The sequence below is a fragment of the Hyaena hyaena genome, unplaced genomic scaffold, assembly GCF_003009895.1.
Source record: "Hyaena hyaena isolate Hyena2069 unplaced genomic scaffold, ASM300989v1 scaffold_181, whole genome shotgun sequence".
Lineage (NCBI taxonomy): Eukaryota > Metazoa > Chordata > Mammalia > Carnivora > Hyaenidae > Hyaena > Hyaena hyaena.
In genome coordinates this window covers 763,662-786,351 of record NW_024080813.1, presented here as the reverse complement: position 1 = coordinate 786,351, position 22,690 = coordinate 763,662, and the positions used below count along the sequence as shown (strand labels likewise).

Genomic DNA, 22,690 nt, shown 5'->3' with positions numbered 1-22,690 from the left:
CCAACTGAGCCACCCAGGTGCCCCTCTTTGTGGCACTCTTAAGAATGCATCCAGTGACACCAGTTTGAGAAATATCGGGTTAATGCAATGGTCCTCAAAGTATTGCCTGGGCACCAGGTTTCTCAGAATCTCGTGGAGTACCGATTAAAAATGCAGGTTCCCACTCTGCCCGTACCCCAGAACTGCAGAGTCAGAATATGCCAGGGCATAAACCTGTATTTTCAGTGAGTGCGTTGAAGAGCATTATGGTTGCAAGCAGATGAGCTGGGCAGCCCAGACCGCTAGTAAAAAAACACCTTGGTGAATGTGCCCTAGGTATATGTTGCTTTTTAATGAGAGAGACTGAGGGGGCTGTCGGCTGTTTCCATCCCTTCCCGTGCTCTGGGAAGCAGGCCCCTGCACCTTCTCTCTGCGGACACTGGCTGCAGCAGCGTGATCTTGCAGGGCTTAGCCCCTTCTGGCACGGAAAAGCTTCTCTCTTCCTTGGGGGTGATTTGCAGGAAGGCTACCTGATGGAGGTCTTCTAAATAGACCTAACATTCATGATGTTTATTATTGCTTCTCATTATTAGGCCAGATATTGCCTCTGTCCTAAGATATTTGAAGGCAACCTAAATAAGTGTGACCTATTTACTTTTCTTCCCGTAATTAAAAAAAAAAGTGCCATCCTCTTAGTCCCATGTTTTATTTGCTTTCATGAGACTGAATTCATAAGTCAAGCTTTCAGGATTCTTGGAAAGTCTACCTTTCACAGTAAAGATTTCAGAATCATTCTGAAGATTTACGGCTCCTTCCATTGCAGCTGCTCCCCACCCCCCCCCCCCCCCCCCCCCCCCCCCCCCCCCCCCCCCCCCCCCCAGTCAAACCAGCTTTCAACAAGATGGACTGGTAACTTTTGGATAAAGTGTGACTTCCCTGAGAATGAATGTGATGTAATACTTAGATGGAGATGCCGAGCCTTACATCTTAGACTATTCAAAACGATTAAGCTACTTTTGTGAGACTTTGCCCAGTGATAGAAGGTGCTGTCCTGGCGCAGGCATCCCAAATGAGGCTGCCAGTAAGCCGCTCACCTCACCGGCTTCACCTTTGAAGTAGTCACAAGGTTAGCATTGGCCCAGATTGCATATTGACCTATGTTTTTAAAATGGTGACTTCAAAACCCTGGGGAGATTTTCTTCTCAGGCTGGGATAGAATTGTTCCACCTCTTGGAGGCCCCAGAGCTTATTATTTCTATGGACAGATATTCTTGATATTTATATAATAAAGATCTGATATGGTTATTACACCTCTATAATATTTCAGTGCCATTTTTGGGGGATGCAGTAAACCCCAACTCCCTAGTAAATTTTGCCTGGGCACAGAGTGGAGCATAGATTAGCTCCTAAGATGGATTCAGGTCAACCTTTAATTTGCCTGTAGAGACAGAGTTCACAGATGGCAAACATTATGGTGCCTCTAAGAAATAATGACCTTGTTAGATGGTGGTTCAGATTCATTATCCAGCTCTTTTACCCCTCATGTAAATCATCCTTTGTTGCTGATGTAATCATACAACTTGGAGGATATCATTTACACACTTATAATTCTCAGCACCAAGACTGGCTCTAGGGGATTCCCCACCCCTTTTAAATGCTAACCTCACCTTCTACTAAAGTCTGGGTGGGATATTCACAGATATAGTCTTTGCACTTCTGGATTCTATCTTTGCAACCCCACAAAACACTCTAATACAGAATAAAGTAAATTTTACCGAATATATGCCAGCCTTGCAAAAGCAAAACCTTACCAATTCATTTATCCTTCTTTTGAGTCAACCAATAAAGTATACTACGTGCCTGATACTATCCATATAATGGTAACTGAGGCAGACATGAATCCATCCTTTGTGGGGCTTACACAGGTGGGAAAGAGGGGTTTCAATGAAAAAGGAAGTCAGTAGAGTGATGTGTGAGAGAGAGTTTCCTAGTGGTAGTGACACTTAGATAGGAAGGTCAGAGAAGGAGGAAAGTGCGTAGTCAACTATCGCCATGAGATGATTCAAGAGAGGCACCTGGGTGACTCAGTTGGTTAAGTGTGTAACACTTGATTTTGGCTCAGATCATGATCTCATGGTTATGAGACCCAGCCCCACATCAGGCTCTGAGCTGACAGTGCAGAGCCTTCTTGGGATTCTCTCTCTTTGTGTCTCTCTGCCCCTCCCCTTCTCGTGTGTACTTGCTCACTCTCTCACAATAAACATTTTTTTAAAAAAAGGGAGAGAAATAATTAAAGAAAATTTCCAAGCAACAGAAAATACCAAGCCCAGTGGCAAGAAATTTCTGGGGTCATTCTAGAAACTGAAAACAGGTCTGTGTATATAGTGTGTGGTAGGCAAAGGGAACAGTGGTAAGAAAGGAGATTGGAAGGTTGGCAGTACCCTTTCATACCCAAACCAAGGTGCAGAGTTTGGTCTTTATATCAAACATTGCAGGAAGCCACCAAAAGATTTTGAAACTTGGATGTAACATGACCTGCTTTCCGTCTTTTTTTGCGGTCACATTGGCTGCTATGCGGGAAAGGATTGGAGGCGGACAAGTATGGGAGCAGGAAGGCTGATTAGGAGGTATTGTAGTAGTGGGGGCATGAAATGATGGTGACTGGGAGAGAGTGTTAGCAATGCAGATGGAGAGGAATGGGTGGATTTGGGGTGGATTTTGGAAACTGACTTTATGGGACTTACTGATGCACTGATTTTATTCCCAACATCTCTCAGTTCTGTTTTCAGTCACTGTAATGGTTACAAATAGATGCAAAAATATTTACAAAGGGAAACATACCCTAAACTTTGATGCTATCTCATTGGTCATTGAATCTATGTTTTTGTATCTGCGGTTAGAAATCATCCATTTGGCTGCTGATGACACTGAAATATTCTCACAGTCTGAGCTGTATATCTAGTATATTTCCGCGGCCAAGCAGCTGAGGGTCTGAGGGTCATCAGTGTGTGTTTAGATGACTGTGATGTTTGGGTGGCTGAGACTGGAGATGGAATGAGGGTCAAATATGGTACCTGTGGAGATTAAATAAGGCATGTCGTAAAGGATGCAGGAATTGTGGAATAAGTAGAATTAGATAAGGGGCACCTGGGTGGCTGGGTTGGTTGAACATCTGACTCTTGATTTCAGCTCAGGTCATGACCCCAGGGTCATGGGATCAAGCCCTGCATCAGGCTTGGCACTGAGTGTGGAGCCTGCTTAGGATTCTCTCTCTCTCTCTCTCTCTCTCCCTCTCTCTCTCTCTCAAATAAAAAAATTTTAAGTAGAATTCGATACAAGTTTGGGTAGACCCTGGAACTCAGAAAAGCTTCAGAAATCCTGAAGTACAGTCCCAAAAATGAACAAAAATTATACTAACAGGCAAAGAAAAGATAGCAGCCTGCCAGAGAGCAGAGGTTAAAGTCAGAGAAAAGACAGGTTTAAGGCAAACAGTCAAATAGGGTCTGAAGGAGGGACAAGCACACCATTGGGTCTAGTTACCTTAGCCCAAGGCTACAGCTGACCATGGGCTTTATCTGTGATTACTCAGTGCTTCTGAGTCAGTACTCTCTATAATAGTCCTTCTGAGTTTTAAATGACCTAGGCCTGAGGCACTAGTCCTCTTCTGCCAGGTGAACTATTGATTCAGGAATTTTTTCTCTCCTTGTGGAAATTTGGGACACTTGGTAGCAGAGAGGGTTAGGTCCTCAGTGGAACGCTATGCTTCTTGTAGACAGCATTTTTCAAAGTGTTGGTGGACCATTGATGTCAGAAGTTGTTTGTTAAAATACAGATTTCTAGGCTCACCCCACAATCTTCTAGGGAGGAGCTGAGGAATCTGCTTCTTTAAGTAGCTTCCAGTGAATCCTAGGCACACCAAAATTTGAGAATTCTGAGGGAATTTTCAGGCAGAACTTTCAGAACACTCAGCTTAATCTTTGGCAACTTTTTTCCTGAAGTGCCCCCAACTTCTTCAGGGCCTGAGCCGGAATCCTGAAAGTTGGCTTTTCTGTTTGGGCTTAGATCTTAATTAAAATGGTTCATGTATGGAGTTTAGAATGAAATTTGTGCGGTTCACTCTGAGACTTCCACCTCCTCATGGGAGAAGGGGAGGTCATGTGAGTCTCACGAGCTCACTCTGGAGAATGCTTCCAACATCTCTGCACCTCACAAAGCCTCCGGAACAAAGACCCCAGAAGGACATGGTGGAAACACAGACAGCTAACCATTCACATTCCCTGGAGTTTAGGGCCTCCCGAGTCAGAAGAGTCCTCCAGGTGGCCTCTGTTTACTGCTTGGAAAATTCATGGAAGAGAAAAAAGGCCTGAGGGTGGAGTTGAGCTGTACACTACCAGGCACAAGTGAGGACTTACAAGCTACAAGCTTGATCTCATACAAGGTAAAAGATTTCACTGCCGCTAATAATTCACTTCAAAGCTGCATATTCTGCTAAATACGGCATCCTGGCTTAAGTCTTCCCTTGTGGCAGTTATTTTCTTACAACTCTTGGCTGAGCACTCAAAACATGGGGGATTTTTTTTTTACACACAAATCAGTTGCAAAAGCAGATTATGTGTTCCCAAACTAATTCTTTTACTTCCAAACTCACTTATTTTTTTTTTTTACCAGCCCCTAACATCTCAAGGAGATTTGATTCTATACCTAAAAATCCAGAAGAAGTCAAGTAAAGCAATAGAGTGGTTTTCTTATTGATTATCTCAGCTGAGTGTTAATGTCTGTTGCCATCCAGTGGTTGTGATGAAAATATCCAACCTTTACTTTTTAACCTCATCTCAAACTGCCAGGATTTGAAATTTACAGGTCTCTTGGGATATGATGTAAGAAAATATGTCTTTGAATGATTTTACAGTGTCCACTAAATGGCTAAATAGCTGGACCATTTATGTGGTGTTTGATCAGTTAAATCATTAACCATATTTTTTTTTGGAACAAGCACAAGGACAGAGTTTCAAAAGATATTCCTAAATGGGTGACGTACTTTTTATCAGAATTAATTTTAAGCTGGGGCGCCTGGGTGGCTTAGTCGGTTAAGCGTCCGACTTTCGCTTAGGTCATGATCTCGCGGTTGGTGGGTTCAAGCCCCGCGTCGGGCTCTGTGCTGACTGCCAGCTCTGAGCCTGGAGCCTGTTTCAGTCTGTGTCTCCCTCTCTCTCTGACCCTCCCCTGCTCATGCTGTCTTTCTCTCTCTCTCCTAGAAATAAATAAAAATCTTAAAAAAAAAAAAAAGAATTAATTTTAAGCTATACTATTTGGCCTGTACCAAAACAAAATATAACACCACATAGAATTTATGAACCACAGTTTCCTACTCATTAGAGTTTTTGGATCAATGCTCTCATTTTATTTATTTTTTTATTTTTTAATGTTTTATTTATTTTTTTGAGAGAGACAGACAGTGTGAGCAGGGGAGAGTCAGAGAGAGAGGGAGTCACAGACTGAAACAGGCTCCAGGCTCTGAGCTGGCAGTCAGCACAGAGCCCGACGCGGGGCTCGAACTCACGAACCGCAAGATCATGACCTAAGTGAAAGTCGGACGCCCAACCAGCTGAGCCACCCAGGTGCCCCTCCTTTTAAATCGAAGTAAAAAACTGAGGTGTAGTCAGTTGTTCCAAATGATATTTCAGGGGTAGGACAACCAGGATTTGAAATAAGATCTGTCTGACTCTCATTTAGTGCCCTTTTCCAACTAAATTGATTTCAAAGTAGTTGAGTTGTTTTTAAGAAAATCTAAAAGTTTGTCTATGCCAAGTTACTTTAGAATTTGAAGATGGAAGGGGCGCCTGGGTGGCTTAGTCGGTTAAGCGTCCGACTTTCACTTAGGTCATGATCTCGCGGTTCATGGGTTCGAGCCCCGCATCGGGCTCTGTGCTGACTGCCAGCTCAGAGCCTGGAGCCTGTTTCAGTCTGTGACTCCCTCTCTCTCTGACCCTCCTCTGCTCACGCTCTCTCTCTCTCTCTCCTAGAAATAAATAAAAAATATTAAAAAAAAAAAAAGTCTTCCTTCTAAAAAAAAAAAAAAAGAATTTGAAGATGGAAGATTTACTATCATAAATGTATATGGACATAAATAGGACTTTTATAATAGTACAGAATATGTGTAGCTGGGTCAAGTGTTAACATTATCAGTCAGCTGGAAATTTAGTCCAGCATCCTGGAAATGACTTAATTTTTCCTTAATTTTAGGCAAGCCAACTGACGATGAATCTGTTTTACATAAAGTCACAGTTTTCTCCAATGTTGGAAATAAATAAAATGATAAGTAATTTGATTCTAGATGATTTTGACGTGGGTAAAACGGCCTCATTGTCAGTTCGTCCCTTGTATTGTCTTACTCTTCCCTTTGTTGTAGTCCACATTTTTAGGAGCTCTTTTATTCCTCTGAACAGAATGTTGAAATTCGGGGTAGATTTTTTTTATATTCTGCAAAGATGTGCTCTAATTCCAAAGCCAAAAATCTTGGCTTTGACTTTGATTTCTAAAGCCTCTCATGGTTCACATTCTCATTCCTGTGGATACCACAAGAATGAGATCTTTCCCTCAGATCCCCTTAGTGTGGCTAAGCATACAACAGGGCTCCTGGACTGAGAAGCCCCTGAGCCAAAGCTGGAGACTGCGAGCAAAATCCTCGTGAAGAGACACTTTTCAGATTTCAGCATTACTGTTCATGGGTCACATCTGGACTACTATGCCTCTAGGATGAGATACAGACCATTCACTTGAATTGTAAGTTTTAGAGCTCCAACTGTATATGTTTGCCCTTATAATTTATATGATCACTGTTTTGTGATAGGTAAAGACAGATAGTTTCCCACCATGTTGATACTTCCTCTTCCGTAGTACAGTCGTTGCTGGGAAGTGGCTTCTCAGCTCAGCATTGCATTTCCCAGCCTTCTTTGCATCTAGGTGAAGCTATGAGCCTCATTCTTATCGATAGAATGTGAGTGGAAGTGAGATGGGTCACATCTGGGACAATGTTGAAGACACAGTTTTACCTTGTCCTCCTTCAAGGCTCTATAGCTAGGGAATGAAAAGGGGAAAAGAACTGAGGCCCCAGAATGGCCGCCTGGAGGGAAGCTGCTTGCTAACGCACACCATGTTGATCGATTCTGTTAGCTCAAAATAACTTACTCCCATGGTAAGCCACTGAAATTTTGGGGTTGTTACTATAGCTAGCCTCATCCTGACTGATATGATAACATGGAACATGAGGCTGAGAAAAGCCTACAGTTAAAAACGTATGTTGGAACACATGTCCCATAGCTGTACAATTTTGTGTCTTGCTTCTCATTCTCTATACCTACTTTGTACTCTCCTTGGCTGGTGGTAGTCAGTCCTGCCAGAATTACTGGTAGCGTAATGCTGGATCTGTTTGAAAAAGACAATCCTGTCTTCAAGACGTTGTGTTAAAACTTAGTGAAATATTGTCATAAAAATGGAAGAGATCTTTAATAACCACAGGGTGAGTAGCCAGTGACCTCTGGAATTGTGCAAAGCAAGAAGTAGCCCTTGTAGTAAAAGGCAAAAGATTTCTTCGATCTGAAGAGAAACCAGAGTATGAGAAGTAGCCCTTGTAGTGACCATCAGGTTCGCCAGAGCAAAAGCATATGAAGTGTTTGTGAGAAAAACTGCTGGGAGATAGAAAGGTCCCTCTGGCTGGGGCTAGCCCCAGGCAAGAAGTAGGACATAGACACAGATTCTTGGGGTCCCCTGCCTCTCACCATTCTTGCATCCTTCGCCTCCACACTGTCCTTCAGCTGCTTGAAGGCTCCCAGTGCTTCTGAGCTCACCTTACCTCCCTCTTAAAACACACATTCCCTGTATTCCATATCCTCAGAGTCCTTTGTGCTTCCCATTTCTTAGGGTGTACTATACAGGGTTTGTTTGATAAACCAATCAAACTTTTTCATGTGTTAGTGACCAAGTGTATGATTTCTCCTATGCAACAGATCTCCAGAAGGCTCTGAAGGAATGAGCCACCTTAGGGTAAGTCTAATCCACTGTTTTAGGGAGTAGTAGCCTCAGTCCAAGACTCCATTCTCAGCAGTATGTGTTCTGAAATACAAACATATTAGAATCTGAAATAAACAAGAATGCCCTTTCTAAATTTGCAATGGACATGTACCAGGAGAACTCTATCCTTGCGTGGAGATCAGTTCATTGTTGCCTGGTATAGAATTAGAGCAAGAAGAGTGGATGGCTTCATCAGAAATTTGCTGTCTAACTCTGGCAACCTGTGAACTGTTCTCTAAGGACTGGGACCCTCAACTAGGATCAGAGCAGGATCCCTGAGCCAGGCCTGAGGTCCTTTCCTCTCCAGTGGCCCCTTGTCTGCATTCCCCTTCTCTGGATTCTATATGATTTTGATTGTATATCTCTCTCTTCACTGGAACAAGGACTCAGGGCCAGCTGGGTTTGTATCCTATTCCATCATTTACTACTATCTGTGTAATTTTGGGCAATTTAACCTGTTTGCACTTCGATTTTTTCATCTGTTCAAAGTAGAGAATAGTACATGCATCACAGGATTTTTCTGAGGGTTAATTGAGATCATTTAGCTTAAGTAATTACTCTCTTGTTTTATTACTATTTAAATGTTTGTGTTAATAATAATTATACAATGAGATAGGACTTGGGAAGAATCTAGCCCCATTACTCATTTAACGCAGGAGTTCTTTCTACAATATCTTTTTAAAAAAATTTTTTTAATGTTTATTTTTGAGAGAGACAGAGAGAGACAGAAGAGACAGAATGTGAGCATTGGAGGAGCAGAAAAAAAGGGAGACACAGAGTTGAAACAGGCTCTAGGCTCTAAGCTGTCAGCACAGAGCCCAATGCAGGGCTCAAACTCACGAACCATGAGATCATGACCTAAGCTGAAGTTGGAAGCTTAACCGACTGAGCCACCCAGGCACCCCTACAACATCTTCTTTCATAAACTTTTAATTAATAAATTTTTAGGTTTTCTTCATATGTCACAGTTTGACTGGCTGCTTTCCAGTGATGTATAGGAAGTTGATTTGATCTCACTAATAGGCTCCTTCCCAAGCATACTGCGGGACAGGTTGCTTCTGGGAAGGCTTTTTAAAGCCAGCTGGCCCAATTTATCTTCTTCTGTTGAGGGTTGATTTTTTTTACCCAAAATATATATGCTTGGATCCCACCCTAAATATTCCAGAGTATAATCTTTGGGTGTAACGTCCGTATATCAGAATTTTGTGGAATCCCCCAGAGTGATCTAAAATGTCCGTGTAAGTTTTGAAGCCACTGAGTTAACCCCAACTATGTTAACCGAATCTTCAGTCCACTTATTTTCTCTCCCTAGGCTCTGGCATTTATAGTTTTTTGACTCAGTCAGGCCATATTGGAGTAACAACCCCCTAAATCTCAATGGCTTAGTGCAACAAATATTTATTTCTAGCTCCTACAAAATCTCATGTTGGTTGATGGGGGTTCTCCTTTGTCAAGCTATAAAGGGATATATCAGTGAATGTTTTCCCAGGTTGCCATGCCAGAAGAGAGAGCTGGAGGAGCACGCTAGTTCTTCAAAGCCTCCTCCTGGAAGTGACATGTGTCACTTTTGCTAATGGTCCATTGGCCAGAATTAGTAACATGATTCTCCACTGATGCATGGGACACACTAGAAATTCAATGAGCATTAAGTCTTTATCACAGACCTTTTACACAATTATCTCTTTTGTTAGAACTTTATCACACTTATCATTACCTACTATATTGTACGTACATTTGATCATTTGTTAGTTGCTGCTTGCTACCATGTAGATTTTAAGTTCACACACTTTGATTTGCTGCTCTGTCTCCAGTGACTGCAATGGTGCCTGGTAAGTAGTAGGGACACAACAAACATTTGATGAATAAGTGAATAGTGACACGAGACACATAGGTGAAGACACTGAAGTATATCGTGGGATTTTGTTGTATGTCAGTGTGTTTTATAGCTGTGCTCTTTCCCAAGAGCTCATTTAAATGTTATTGAGTCCAGTGAAAGGTTAAAGAATAATAGGCCAATTAAGAAGAGAATATTGTGTATGGATCCCCTACTGTTACTCATGAAGAGCATTCACCTCTTGGCTGTGCACTCCTGGAGAGGGCAAATGGAGTCAGCAGAGAAAGATGCTTTTCTGAGGTTCAGCTGACATAGCCAATAATAGATTTGAGTTGACAAAGCAGAAGGTGATGACATCACTGTAGGCCTGGGTTCAACCTTTCTTTGCTGAGCCTATGGAATTTGTACAGATCCAGCCTACTGAAACTTTATAACCCCTATAAAATGGGAAACCTTTCTGCAGTGAATGCTTCTTGTAATTTTGAATGCAGCAGAACCCAATTTAAAAACAAGACTTGTTATTAAGGTTGGTGTGGAAACGGGCAGTATTATGTGGTGCCTAAGGCATGAGCTCTGGAATAAGGCAGATATGGGTTTGAACCCCATTTCACCAGTTGCTGACCTAAAATTTCCCAAGCCTCATCTCGTAAAATGTGGCCAATAATTCCTACTCTTAGACTTGGAATGAGATTTAAATTGAATTCATTAAATGATGTTTTGAGGGGCTTCGGTTAGTAGAAGACCTGGCACATTGTAAATTGCCAGCAATTATTATCACATTCCATGGCTGGATCATGTTTCCTGTGCTAGATAAGACTGTACACCCCGGCTAGAGTCAGTAATGGGAGTTGCCAAGGATACGAGAAAATGTGAGGCAGTGGGGATGGGCTCCCCTCAGTGAATCAGTGCCCTCGCCTTAGAGGCTGGCCTCAGTATGGCAAGTCTCTATAGCACCGTGGTGGCAGCCCAGCCACGCACCTGAACTCCATCAGCAGCCCATCTTCCTTCTGCGCACCCAGCATTACTGTTCCCCGGCATGGGGAGGATCCGAGTGCGCTGCTTTATCACCATCCAGCGCTCACCTGTCACAGCCCTATCTCAGGGACATTATTCCCTTCATCAACATTCAGCTCAAGCCCCCAACACCAGTCCTCTCAGGCTAGCAGGATGGATTCTTTCCAACACAAAAGAATGACCAGGGTGTTAGCAGCTTTAGCAGAACCATTAAGGCTACTTTCCTTTAAAAGGAACTGAATTCATGGCAAGCTTAGAGTTGCAGATTCTTCCTCCCCAATTCCCAAAGCACAACTCTACAAAGAAGATTCATCCTTATGATTTATTTTTATGGAAAGCTACTTTCTGAACAATCAGATTCTTTAGGACTATTTGAAATACTGTTTGGGGAGAAGGTTTAGCCCTATTGTCACAATGATAAACATGGAATAACCTCTTTAAAATGGATAGGCATATCCTTGAGGGTGTGTTTCTTACATAAAATGCTTCAAATGATTGCCATTTCTCTCAAAAATCTCTTCCATTTTTGTTATATGCTTTCAGTAATCCTAAGTAGGAAGGAAGCTGTGCCTTCAATTCAAGGCAGTCTCTTGTCTGCATGGTCCCATATAGTCAGGTGGACTGGCACTGGGCAGATAGGATTTACACAGAATTTCTATCTCCATCTCTGGAGTTTTCTTGTAATATCTTGCTTATTTAGTGCATTTTGCCTCATCTTTCTTTTCCACCATTTTCATACTGTAAGGCCACAAGTCGAAACGTCTAAACCAAACTGACTCCATGACAGGCTTTAAGTTTTCCCTCTGAACTAGAAGGCCTGAGTTTCAGCTTTCCCGAAACTATCAGGCAGTTACACATTGCCCAAGGCAGGAGAAACCACCCTTGCAACACCCAATCAGGAAAGTCCAGCGACCACCCTCCACATTACTAAGGGAGAGGCCTGGAGATAGAAACTATAGATAGGACCCTGTTACCTAATGTTAAAGTTAACCTGTTAGTCGCCGAACAAGATCCTAGGCTCGCTCTGTGATTGGTTGAATTTAAAGGTACTCTAAACGTTGTAACTGGATCCCGCCAAAAGTAACGAATACTCTAGACAATGTGTATGGTCAAACCCGCTGACAATGATGTTGAATAATTATGATTGGATCACTGTTCCCATGTCACAACTTCTGTAACTCCCCCATCTCAAACCCCATAAAAACCCTACTCTGCCCTTGTTCGAGGCTCTCAGCACGGACCCATACGCTGGTGAAGTCTGTGAGGCCGAGCTTAAGCCCGTAATAAAGCCCTTTGCCTTTGCATGCGTGACTCGGTCTCCCTGGTGGTCTCTGGTCGGTGAGGATACTGCGATCTGGGTATAACAATACTTTAAAAAATAATTATGTATTAACTCCAAAAATCCATACAGGGTATTTCATAGGCATTGACAAAGACTTGTCATCCATAACCTAGTGTGCATTTTAATTACCCTTTAGAGAAGATGGGGTTATGGGCAGGTCTTCAAACACTTAAGTCTTATCTCTGATTTGGAAATGAATACTCATGGTTCTTTTTAAAAAGATATTTAAAATAGATGAATATAGAAAGTTGCATACAGATTAGAGAAAATACTATTATGAACTCCCACGTAAAGACAAACAAAATTTAACAGTCATTACCATTTTTGCACATTTGTTTCATTTACTTTTGAGGGGGGCATTTTAAAATTAAGTTACAGCCATCAAGATATTTTACCTCCATGTACTTTAGTGTTCATCTCTCAAAACAGGAACACTTACTTCTGTAACCATGGGACCATTATTACATCTAATAAACCAAATACCTTCCATCATCGAATGCCCAGTTCATCTTCAAATTCTCTCAAGATTCCTCCAGTTTTACTTTTAAGTTGGTCACTTGTTTTTAAAGATTTTATTTTTTAAGTCATCTCTACCCCCAGTATGAGGCTCGAACCCATGACCCCAAGATCAAGAGCTCTCTGCTGACTGAGCCAGCCAGGCCACTCCTTCAGTTGGTCACTTTTAATTAGCCAATGAGCAAATATCTCTCAGCTTTTTTTTCCCCCACATATTTTTCTACATTGGCTGTAATAACATGGAACAATGGACTTTGGTTGTATGTTATATGATGATCAGATATATTTCCTTTTTCCCCAATATTTTATTATAAATTTTTTCAAACATATGGAATAGTTGAAAGAGTTGTTCAGTGTACCCCTGTTTACATGGTTCTGTTTTTAATTCTTTCTCTGACTTGCTGAGGTGACTGGGACTGGGTAGTCTCCATACCTCAGGTTCAGTGAGACAGTGAATCTTCTATGGCTTCTTTTTAGGTGGAAGCCTTAAATATTTGCAAAGCAGATAGATAGTGTGCTTATTACTTTGCACGGTTTATAAATCTTGAGAGCAGCTTCTTCTCCAACTGGCAGCCTGTAAATATTATTTAGCCTGACGTTCAGTTGACAGTATTTTTCTGGGGTATCCCCGTCACACTGCACTGTGACAGTGGCATCACCATTGTGGGTTAAGTGAGCAAATGACAAGCCACCCTAATACTGAAGCAATTGGAACAGGCACTGTGTTTACACCTTATGCAATGTCAGTTGTATTTCAACATTATCCAAAAATATCATGCAAAGGTACTTGGAAAAGAGAAAAACAAATCTGGTTTCTAAAGCGTCTGTCTGAGGGTTGCTACTGTTGCTATGGAGATCAGAGAAGCAGATTTTCATGGCTTTACCACACTGAGCTTGTTTTTGAACAGCTTCATGAGACTGTGGGCTTTTTTTCTCTCTCCTATTCTGGGTGGTTTTGTTAGACGTAACCTTGCCTGAATAATATTAACATATCGCTTGTGTGAAAGCACATTAAATGCTAATGCTTGGAGTTGTTTTTAGCAGAATGATTTAACAGTACAGGATTCGTTTTTCATTTGAATGTTTTAAAATAGACTGACTCTCCTAATCAGCATTAACATAGAGCTCAGCTTGGAGCATAAGGAAATGTTAGTTTAATATTTTAGTGCCATCTGCTGTAAGTTTCATGGCATTCTACCCCATCTGGTTTATTTGCAGCAATCCCCACCACCACGTCCTGCCACCACTTTCTTTTTTAGTCTTAGTAGAATGCAGCAAATCCCCTTCCAAATGTTTTATACTGATTGGCCCTGTTTCTTCCCACTGGTCACTGGATGAGGCTTTTGTCAGAGAAATCTATTCCCTTGGCTCTCGGTGTCCATTTCCTGACAACTTCTCCTTCAGCCTAGGGGCTGTGCGCATGCGCGCGTGTGATAATTATCAAGCAGTTAACACGTTCCCAGACCTCTCTGCTTTATCTCAAACTAAAGCCTGACTCTTCATGAGTGAATATTTGTAAATTCAGCAACATCACTAAATACATAATTATGGAGAACCTATCATGTGCCAGGCTCTTTCCTAGGCAGGGTGGGTGGTGAGGGGAGAGTGGAGAACAAAGCAGACGCCCTGTTCCCATGGAGTTCCGTTACAGGGGAGACAAACAGTATCCAAGTGAACACATACATTACAGTATCATTGGTACTGTGGTGGTGGTACTGTAGTGGTACTGTAGCAGTGGTAGGACTGTCATGAATTAAAAGATAAAGGAGGCAAAGCTACTTTCAATAGAATGGTTCAAAATAGATGATGGGATTAAAATATTGCAACGGACATCTCTCATGTATCAAGTTGCTAGCAAGGACAGCAGATGTGTCCTCTAACCCAGTGCCTTGAGGCTCTTATTAAGGACAGATACTTATCGTTAATTAGTTAGTTTTGAACATTAACCAGCAACATTGCACAGATGAAAAACAAATCTCTTCTTTGAAAGCTGTGGAGTCTGCTATTGTGATGGAACTAGGTGGGCCTTGAACTCGACTCATGTTGACAGTTCTTTAATTCAGCGTAGGGTTATAGCTTCTATGTGTTGTCTAGTTCTTTGCTGGGGGATTCCATGGGGGAGCACCAGAGGATTTTAAGCCAGAGCCTGCTCTTCACCAGTTGCTTTTCACTGAATGCTTCAGCAACTCTCAATCTATCCAGGGGATAGAATAAATGCATATGGAACATGTAAGTGAAAATACCAGGCACAGTTACAATTTCTCTAAAAATGCTAACAGTCTTAAGTTAGCATAAGTCCATGTTGGACTTCAGGGAAGAGAGAAGTGTTAAATGTCCCATGCATTTCTCTTTACCTACTCTTTTTAAATGTCAATTTGAGCTACACATTGAGCCCCATGGAAATTACTGATATTTCTGTAATTAGAAACAAAGGAGATTCTGAGGTAATTAGAACCATGAGCAATCCATTGGATTCCTCTCTATTTGCGTATGTTTGTGAGCGTGTGTGTGCACGCACGTTCACAGATATTGATGGACTCACATGGGCTTGTTCATTCATTCATTCATTCACTCATTCATTCAAGAATTAAGTCTCAGGCACCTTACTGCATGTCAGTGACTGGGCTGTGGCTGAGGAACCTAAGGTGAATAATGCCCACAGGTATTTGTAGGGATAAGAATATAGACAAATTGGTGCAACAAAGTGTTACAGGAGTAATGAAGCTATACTTGTCCTAGCCCTGTCTCTGTTATTGATTTATGCTGCATTGGCTGAGGCAGTACATGAGTATTCTGACCTTTTGGTGCCTCTTTTCTCATATCTTAAAAAATCTGGGGCAGAGAGAAGTGGCAGCAGAATGATTCCTAACCCTTTCTTACCTTAAGGAGGAAGGTTGAGTTGTTCCAAAGAGGTGAGAATATTTGTTTTGGTTTGCTGAAAAATAAGCCATATGAATAAAATCAGTTTTTTTAAAAAAAATTTATTTATTTATTTTGAGAGATTGTGGGGGAGGGACGGAGAGAGAGGGAAAGAGAATACCAAGCAGGCTCTGTGCTCTCAGCTCGATCTCACAAACTGTGAGATCATGACCTGAGCCAAAATCAAGAGCTGAATGCTTAGCTGACTGAACCACCCAGGTGCCCTTAGAATCATTTTTTAATTTTTTTAATGTTTTATTTATTTCTGAGAGAGAGAGAGCATGAGCAGGGAAGGGTCAGAGAAAGAGGGAGACTTTCTGAAGCAGGCTCCAGGCTCTTAGCTAGCTGTCAGCACAGAGCCCGACACGGGGCTCGAACCCATGAACCATGAGATCATAACCTGAGCCGAAGTCGGACACTTAACTGACTGAGCCACCCAGGCTCCCCTAGAATCATTTTTTATGAGCTGGAGTACCATTGTCAGATGCTAGAGTGCTAGCACACCAGTGGGTGAGAAGCAAATGATGAGAATGTATTGTCTCCCTGTTTTCCTGTTTATACAATGTATATGGAGTTACTGGGTAACTTTAGAGACTCATTAGCTCTCTGTACTATTAAACATAAATGCTCACCTCAGTAGAGGCTGATGGCAGCGTAGGTACAAATTGAGGGTAGTGGGTGCTGCTGTACTCCTTCCTGAGTATGCACTCTCCTGCCGTGTGCCCGGGAGCCTGCAGTAGCCTGCATGGAAGCAAGAGAAAAACTGAGTTTGGGAATGGGAGGAGGCTGTTAAGTGTCTTATTTATTTCCTACTCTCTGGAGTGCTTTTAATGTGATTTTTCTGGGCATAAAAGAGAGATTTAAGTCCGCCATATTACCCTTACTGTATATAACATTTCCATCAGTTGAATACCACTTTGCATAGCCAGGGATATATTTGCTGGGCTAACTAAAAGCTGTAAATATGGCTTTTTGCTGAGTGTTTATATTGATGATCCAGCCCTCTGATTACCCACTTCTCCTCCTTTCCCCCAATCCAATATGTTTGATTGGCATCAAAATGATATTTCTATGGTCTCTGGCACAGCCCTTGTGAGAGATGGATTTCCCTCCTGATCACAGCGTTGGGGAAAATCAGGGGAGGCAGCAGCAAGTCAAACTCCAGGACCAACAAGGGCTCTCCCCAGACAGTCCCTTTGCCATTTCTATATCTTCTCTCCTCTCTCTCCGTAGCTGGCAGCTTGATGATTTCCCTCCATGTCCCTTTACTTCTGTACTGTCTGCACAGGACAATGCTGAATTCAAAACAGAAAATGTCAGCCATCACTTCGTTCCATTGCAGGGACACCCTGTCATTGCAAACAAGGACTAGTGTGTAGATTCTAGTGACTCCCTGCCTTTGGGACTCTGAAAGCTGACTCTTTCGGTGCCAGCAGATTTTCAAAGCTCTATTTCTGTTTCTCCTTTTCCTGATGGCAGACCATATTGTGCTCACTGCTCTTTCATTCTATCCTCACAAAGACATAAGGAGTAGTTTGCTGAGAGAGAACATTGTTAAATATTGGATGGGATTTCTGAGCAATGCTAAATAATTTTCTAGTAGATCTTTGAAGTTGACAGAGATTTAACTGTTTTAAGGGCATTCCTAAAGGGAGTAGAATTCAGAGATTCTTATACTGGACCCCTCCTATGGTCTGGATATTTGTAGCCCCCACACCCAAATTCATCTGTTGACACCCTAATTCCCAAAGATGATGGTGTTAAGAGGTGGGACCTTTGGGAGGTACTTAAGAAACCATTGCCTAATCCAGGGTCACAAAGATTCATTCCTATGTTTTTTTTCTAAGAGTTTTATAGTTATAGCTCTTATACTTAGGTCTTTGGTTCCTTTTGAGTTAATGTTTATATTTAGCATGAGACAGGAGTCCAACTTCATTCTTTAGTATGTGGATATCTAGTTGTTCTAGAATCATTTGTCAAAAAGATTATTTACTTCCCATTGAAGCATCTTGTCATCCTGCTCAAAAAACAATTGACTAAATGTTAGGACTTATTTCTAGACTCAGTTCTATTACATTGATCTGTATGTCTAACCTTATGTTAGTACCACGTTATTTTGATTGTGCAGCTCTGTAGTAAGGGAAATCTGGAAGTATACGTCTTCCAAACTTGTTATTCTTTTTCAATATTATTTTGGCTATTCCAGGTATCTTGCACTTCCGTATGAATTTTAGAGTCAACTTGTCAATTTCTAAAAAATAGAAATTGATAGGGATTGCTTAGACCTTGGTAGAGACCCATCGTTAGGGATTGCACTGAATCTGTAATTTGCAGAATATTGCCATCTTAACAATATTAAGTTTTCCAATCCATGATCATGGCATCTCTTTCCATTTATTTAGGTCATACTTAATTCTTTCAACAATGTTTTATAGTTATCATTATATAGTCTTGTACTTCTTTTATTAAATTTATTCCTAATTTATTCTTTGTGATACTATTTTACCACTACCTGTTTTTAAAATACAATTTTATTGGAACACAGCCACACTTATTTGCTTATACGTTATCTTTGGCTTTTGTATTGCTAGGACAGAGTTGAGTGGTTGCAACTGAGACTATATGGCCCACAAAGCATAAAGTATTTACTACCTGGCCCTTCACAGAAATAGTTTGACAATCAACATAATTTATTCTCAGAATATGCTGATTCTCTTCTTTTTCTCCCTCAGAGATTCTGTAGTGTAAGATGGAAGAAGAATCAGAATTATTTATTTGATGGTGAGAAGTATAAGTGATATTGGATAGGATGAGTTTTGGAGTAAGTGAGACCAAGGTTCAAATCCTAGGCCATCACTTTTTCCATTTGATTTCTCTGATATTCTGTTTCTCTTTCTTGAAATTTTAGTATCCTTTTCTTATGAGGGAAGAAAGTGACTTGCTAATGTCATATATAAGAGCCACTGTCAGTAACTGGACCCAGAATTCAGCCCAGAATTCCAGAACTTCTACTTTTTTGTCCATTTTTATTTCCATTGCTTATAAGTTTATGTCTCTGACTAGGAGATATAATTTAAAAGTTGCTCCTTCCCCATTTCCCCACACTTCTCTTTTTTTTTTTTTTTTTTTTTTTTTTTTTTTTTTTTTTTTTTGAGAGAGAGAGAGGGCGCAAGTGAATGAGGGGCAGAGAGAAAGAGAGAGAGAGAATCCCATCAAGGGCAAGGAAACAGGACAGAGAGAGCGAGAAACAAGGCTCATCCAAAATGGGGCTCTTGCTCATTCAATGTGGGGTTCATGCTCACCTGATGTGAGACTCAAACTCATGAACCAGGAGATCATGATCCAAGCTGAAGTAAGATGCTTACCAACTGAGCCACCCAGGTCCTCCCTCCCCCCCACCCCCACACACTAAATTCTTAATAACAGCTTGGTAGCTGTGCCTTTATTAATTATTTATACCATTTGCTTCTTTTCCATAAAAATTTAAGTGCTAAAAAATATGTTGGTTGCTCAGTATTAGGTGATATTGGAATAAGTGTTGTTCTGTTTTGCTGTCCCCTTAAGGAAAAGATGTTACTTCCATTTCTTAGTAATGGTGTCCTGGTTTGGCTCATAAACATATAGGACATATTTACATTAGACATAATGAAATGGAAAACATAGTGGTTTCAGCCACCAAAAGCATGTCTCTGCAGTATCTATTTTATTGGTATAGATGATAACAGACTTCCAGCTGGAATATATTCAAATGGGTTTCCTCTTTCTCCTTTTTTGAATCTACTCCAGAAGAATGTTGACTATACCAAAATGGATTAAAATATTACTTAACAACTCTAGCTGTACACATAAAATTTAGACTTCCAGTCACAACTAAAAGTTTCAGAAGCCTTTAGAAGTGTAACCCTATGGTTATCTGAAGTCTAGTACTTACAGAAAGGCCTTTTTCAGTCACAATATATTTTTAGCTTGATTCTTAATGCTTTACAAAAAAATAGCTGTTGTATTCTTTTAATAGAACAGCAGGCTATTATGACTACTCATTTTTCCAGTGGGACATAATATTAGAAATGATCAAGTGCTGAGGTGCCTGGGTGGCTCAGCCAATTGAGGGTCTGACTTTGGATCAGGTCACAATCTCCCACTTTGTGGGTTCAAGCCCACTGAGCCTAGCTCTGTGCTGAAAGCTCAGAGCCTGGAGCCTGCTTCAGATTCTGTGTCTCTCTCTGTTCCTCCTCTGCTCATGCTCTCTGTCTCTTTCTCAAAATAAATAAATAAATAAATAAATAAATAAATATAAAAAAAGAAATGTTGAGATAATGTTATCTTTTTCTGGAAATAAGAGAACTTCTTAAAAAAAAATACAAACAAACAAAAACCTTACTGATCACAGAGCTTAGAATCAGAGAACTTCTGGGTTGGAAAGAGCCTGTGTAAAAGACCTTATGAACATTCTCAGTGACAAAGAAGTCACTGCCTTTAAACTGACTTTCCATCCTTGTCAATTCTGAAATTTATCTCATATGTTGATGCTATGTATCCATTAAATCTATTGTATCCTGTAGGGCCATAAATTTAAAAGGTAACTGTCATAATAACCTTGCATTTTTGCCTTTCTAGACTCTAAATTTCCTTTGCTATCAACCAACATTGGTTGGTTGGTGTCAAGTCCATGTACCATTTATCCTCTTTTGTATGCCTTCTAGTTCCTCCAAACCCCTTTGCTGAGTGTCATGCCCAGAGAAGAACATCTTTCTGAGTAGTGTGTGAGCCAGTTAGTACATTCCACAGCAAAACCATGGCTTCCCTCACCGTGGACACCCAATTTCTACCAATCCAGCCTATGGGCATATTACCTGTTTGTCAGCTCTATCACATTGTTGACTTGGGTTGAGTTTACATCATCTAATACCCTTAAGATTTTATCTATATGTGCTAGAAATAAGTTATATTTCTTCTGTCTCACATTATTATGGTTGGCACTTTGGAAGGAAGTACTAGACCTTGCATTTTATCTCTGTTAAACTTAATCTTGTTAAGTAAATTCCATTTTCGTAGTCTGCCAAGATTTGAGAGGATTCTGTCACTCAATACATTTGCTATCTCTGCTAACTTTTACATTATTTATGGGCATGATCACTTGCTTTTTATGTATGAGTGATGAAAGGTTTGAGAGCCCAAATCCTGTGATTGGCTATTAGAAACGTCTCTCCAGATTTAGATTTAATCTATAAACATTTATTCAGCATGTACTTGGTAATGAACTATAGCATTCAGAGTTGGGAATTCAATGATGAACAAGATAAGATGTCTCAACCAAATCATTAGTTATATAAAGAGAAAGACATCCAAATAAATAACCATAGTATACAGTTGGAGCACCATAACAAAGATGTGAACAAGAAACAGAGAGAGAGGTCAGTAATTACCCAGGGAGGTAAATGATGTGTGCCGAGACAAAGTGATATTTGAGCTGAGTCTTTTTTTTTTTTTAAGTTTATTTATTTTTGAGAGAGACAAAGACAGTGCAAGTGGGGAAAGGGCAGAGAGAGAGGGAAGGAGAATCCCAAGCAGACTTCAGGCTGTCAGCACGGAGCCCAGTGTGGGGCTCAGACCCTGAAACCATGAGATCATGACCTTACCTGAAACCAAGAGTCAGATGCTTAACTGGTTGAGCCACCTAGGTGCCCCCTGAGTCTAGTCTCGAAAGAGGAGGAAGTATTTGTGAGAGAAAAGAAGGAGAGGGGCGCCTGGGTGGCTCAGTCAGTTAAGCGGCCGACTTCGGCTCAGGTCATCATCTCATGGTTTGTGGGTTCAAGCCCCACATTGGGCTCTGTGCTGACAGCTAGCTCAGAGCCTGGAGCCTGTTTCAGATTCTGTGCCTCCGTCTCTCTCTGACCCTCCCCTGCTCACGCTGTGTGTGTGTCTCTCTCAGAAATAAATAAAACATTTAAAAATTTTAAAATGAGAAAAAAGGAGAGTATGATTGTCATTCATTAATCATTATTTATTCATAAGAAAACAAAATGTTATTTTCCTGAGAGTTCTTCTGTTGAAGAGGAAGTAGACCAAAAAGTTGAGACTTTACCACTGTAGACAATGGTCGCCAACTAACCTAAACTCCAGTGTATACAGTGATTACTTCACAATGATACAGGAATTATATTCTATCAAAAATGGGAAATTCCATTTTGAAATTTTGTAGATCATGTGTTTTCCGGGTTTTTTTTTTTTCTCGAGGGTGGTTAGGAAGCTCTTACTAATGAATGTTCCTTAGATTTAGGCTCTATGAGCCAAGAATAGGAAATCCTGAAAAATTGTTTCTTGATCACTTTTCTTTATTGACCCAAATCTCTCCTTTGTGACAGACTCATCCACCTTGGAGGAAAAACTCTTATCTAGATTAGATCCTCCAACAGCTAGGTTTTAGTATCTTCCAACTTTTTCAAAGTATTTGGGACCCCTGAGACTCACAGTGGACTCCATACCTCCATTGAAATTCAGGAATTTGTAGCTGACAATAAATGGATTTGTCACTAGGCCTGCCAGCCCGACAGCCAGGACCCGCTCGCACAACTATAGTGAATAACATTTTTCATTTAGTATCACTACAAGGACAATCAATTTAGCAAGAGATTTTTCTCCTTTAAAAACCGTAACAGAATTAAAGCTGTCTCTCTTCTTTCACAAAAAGACTTGAGAATATAAAAAGTACTTGTCCTTTTATTAAGTTAAGCTGCTGACCTTTTAAGTGATGTCTTGGCCCTGGGAATGATGAGTGACTCAGGCAGAAAGCCGTCTGAAGACCAAGGTAATTCTGCTGCAGGCCAAGTCATTCATTTAGTCCAAAGTGTCCAAGCCATTTAGCAATGATCCTGCATCTTTTAAAAGCAAAGTCATTCTACCTGCTGCCTCAGCGTAAAGACACATGACCTCGTCCACTGCCAGGCAGGTAAATGCAGGTATTAAATTGCTGTTGACAGAAGGTAAGTGGAGAAGTTAAAAACTTAGCTGAATTG

General features: G+C 40.9%; 1 protein-coding gene across 1 annotated transcript in view; it reads left to right on the top strand.

The window, feature by feature from the left end:
- Positions 1-22,690, top strand: part of RTN1 (reticulon 1) — a 226,724-nt gene that overhangs the window by 134,376 nt on the left and 69,658 nt on the right. The gene's annotated exons all lie outside the window — the stretch shown is intronic.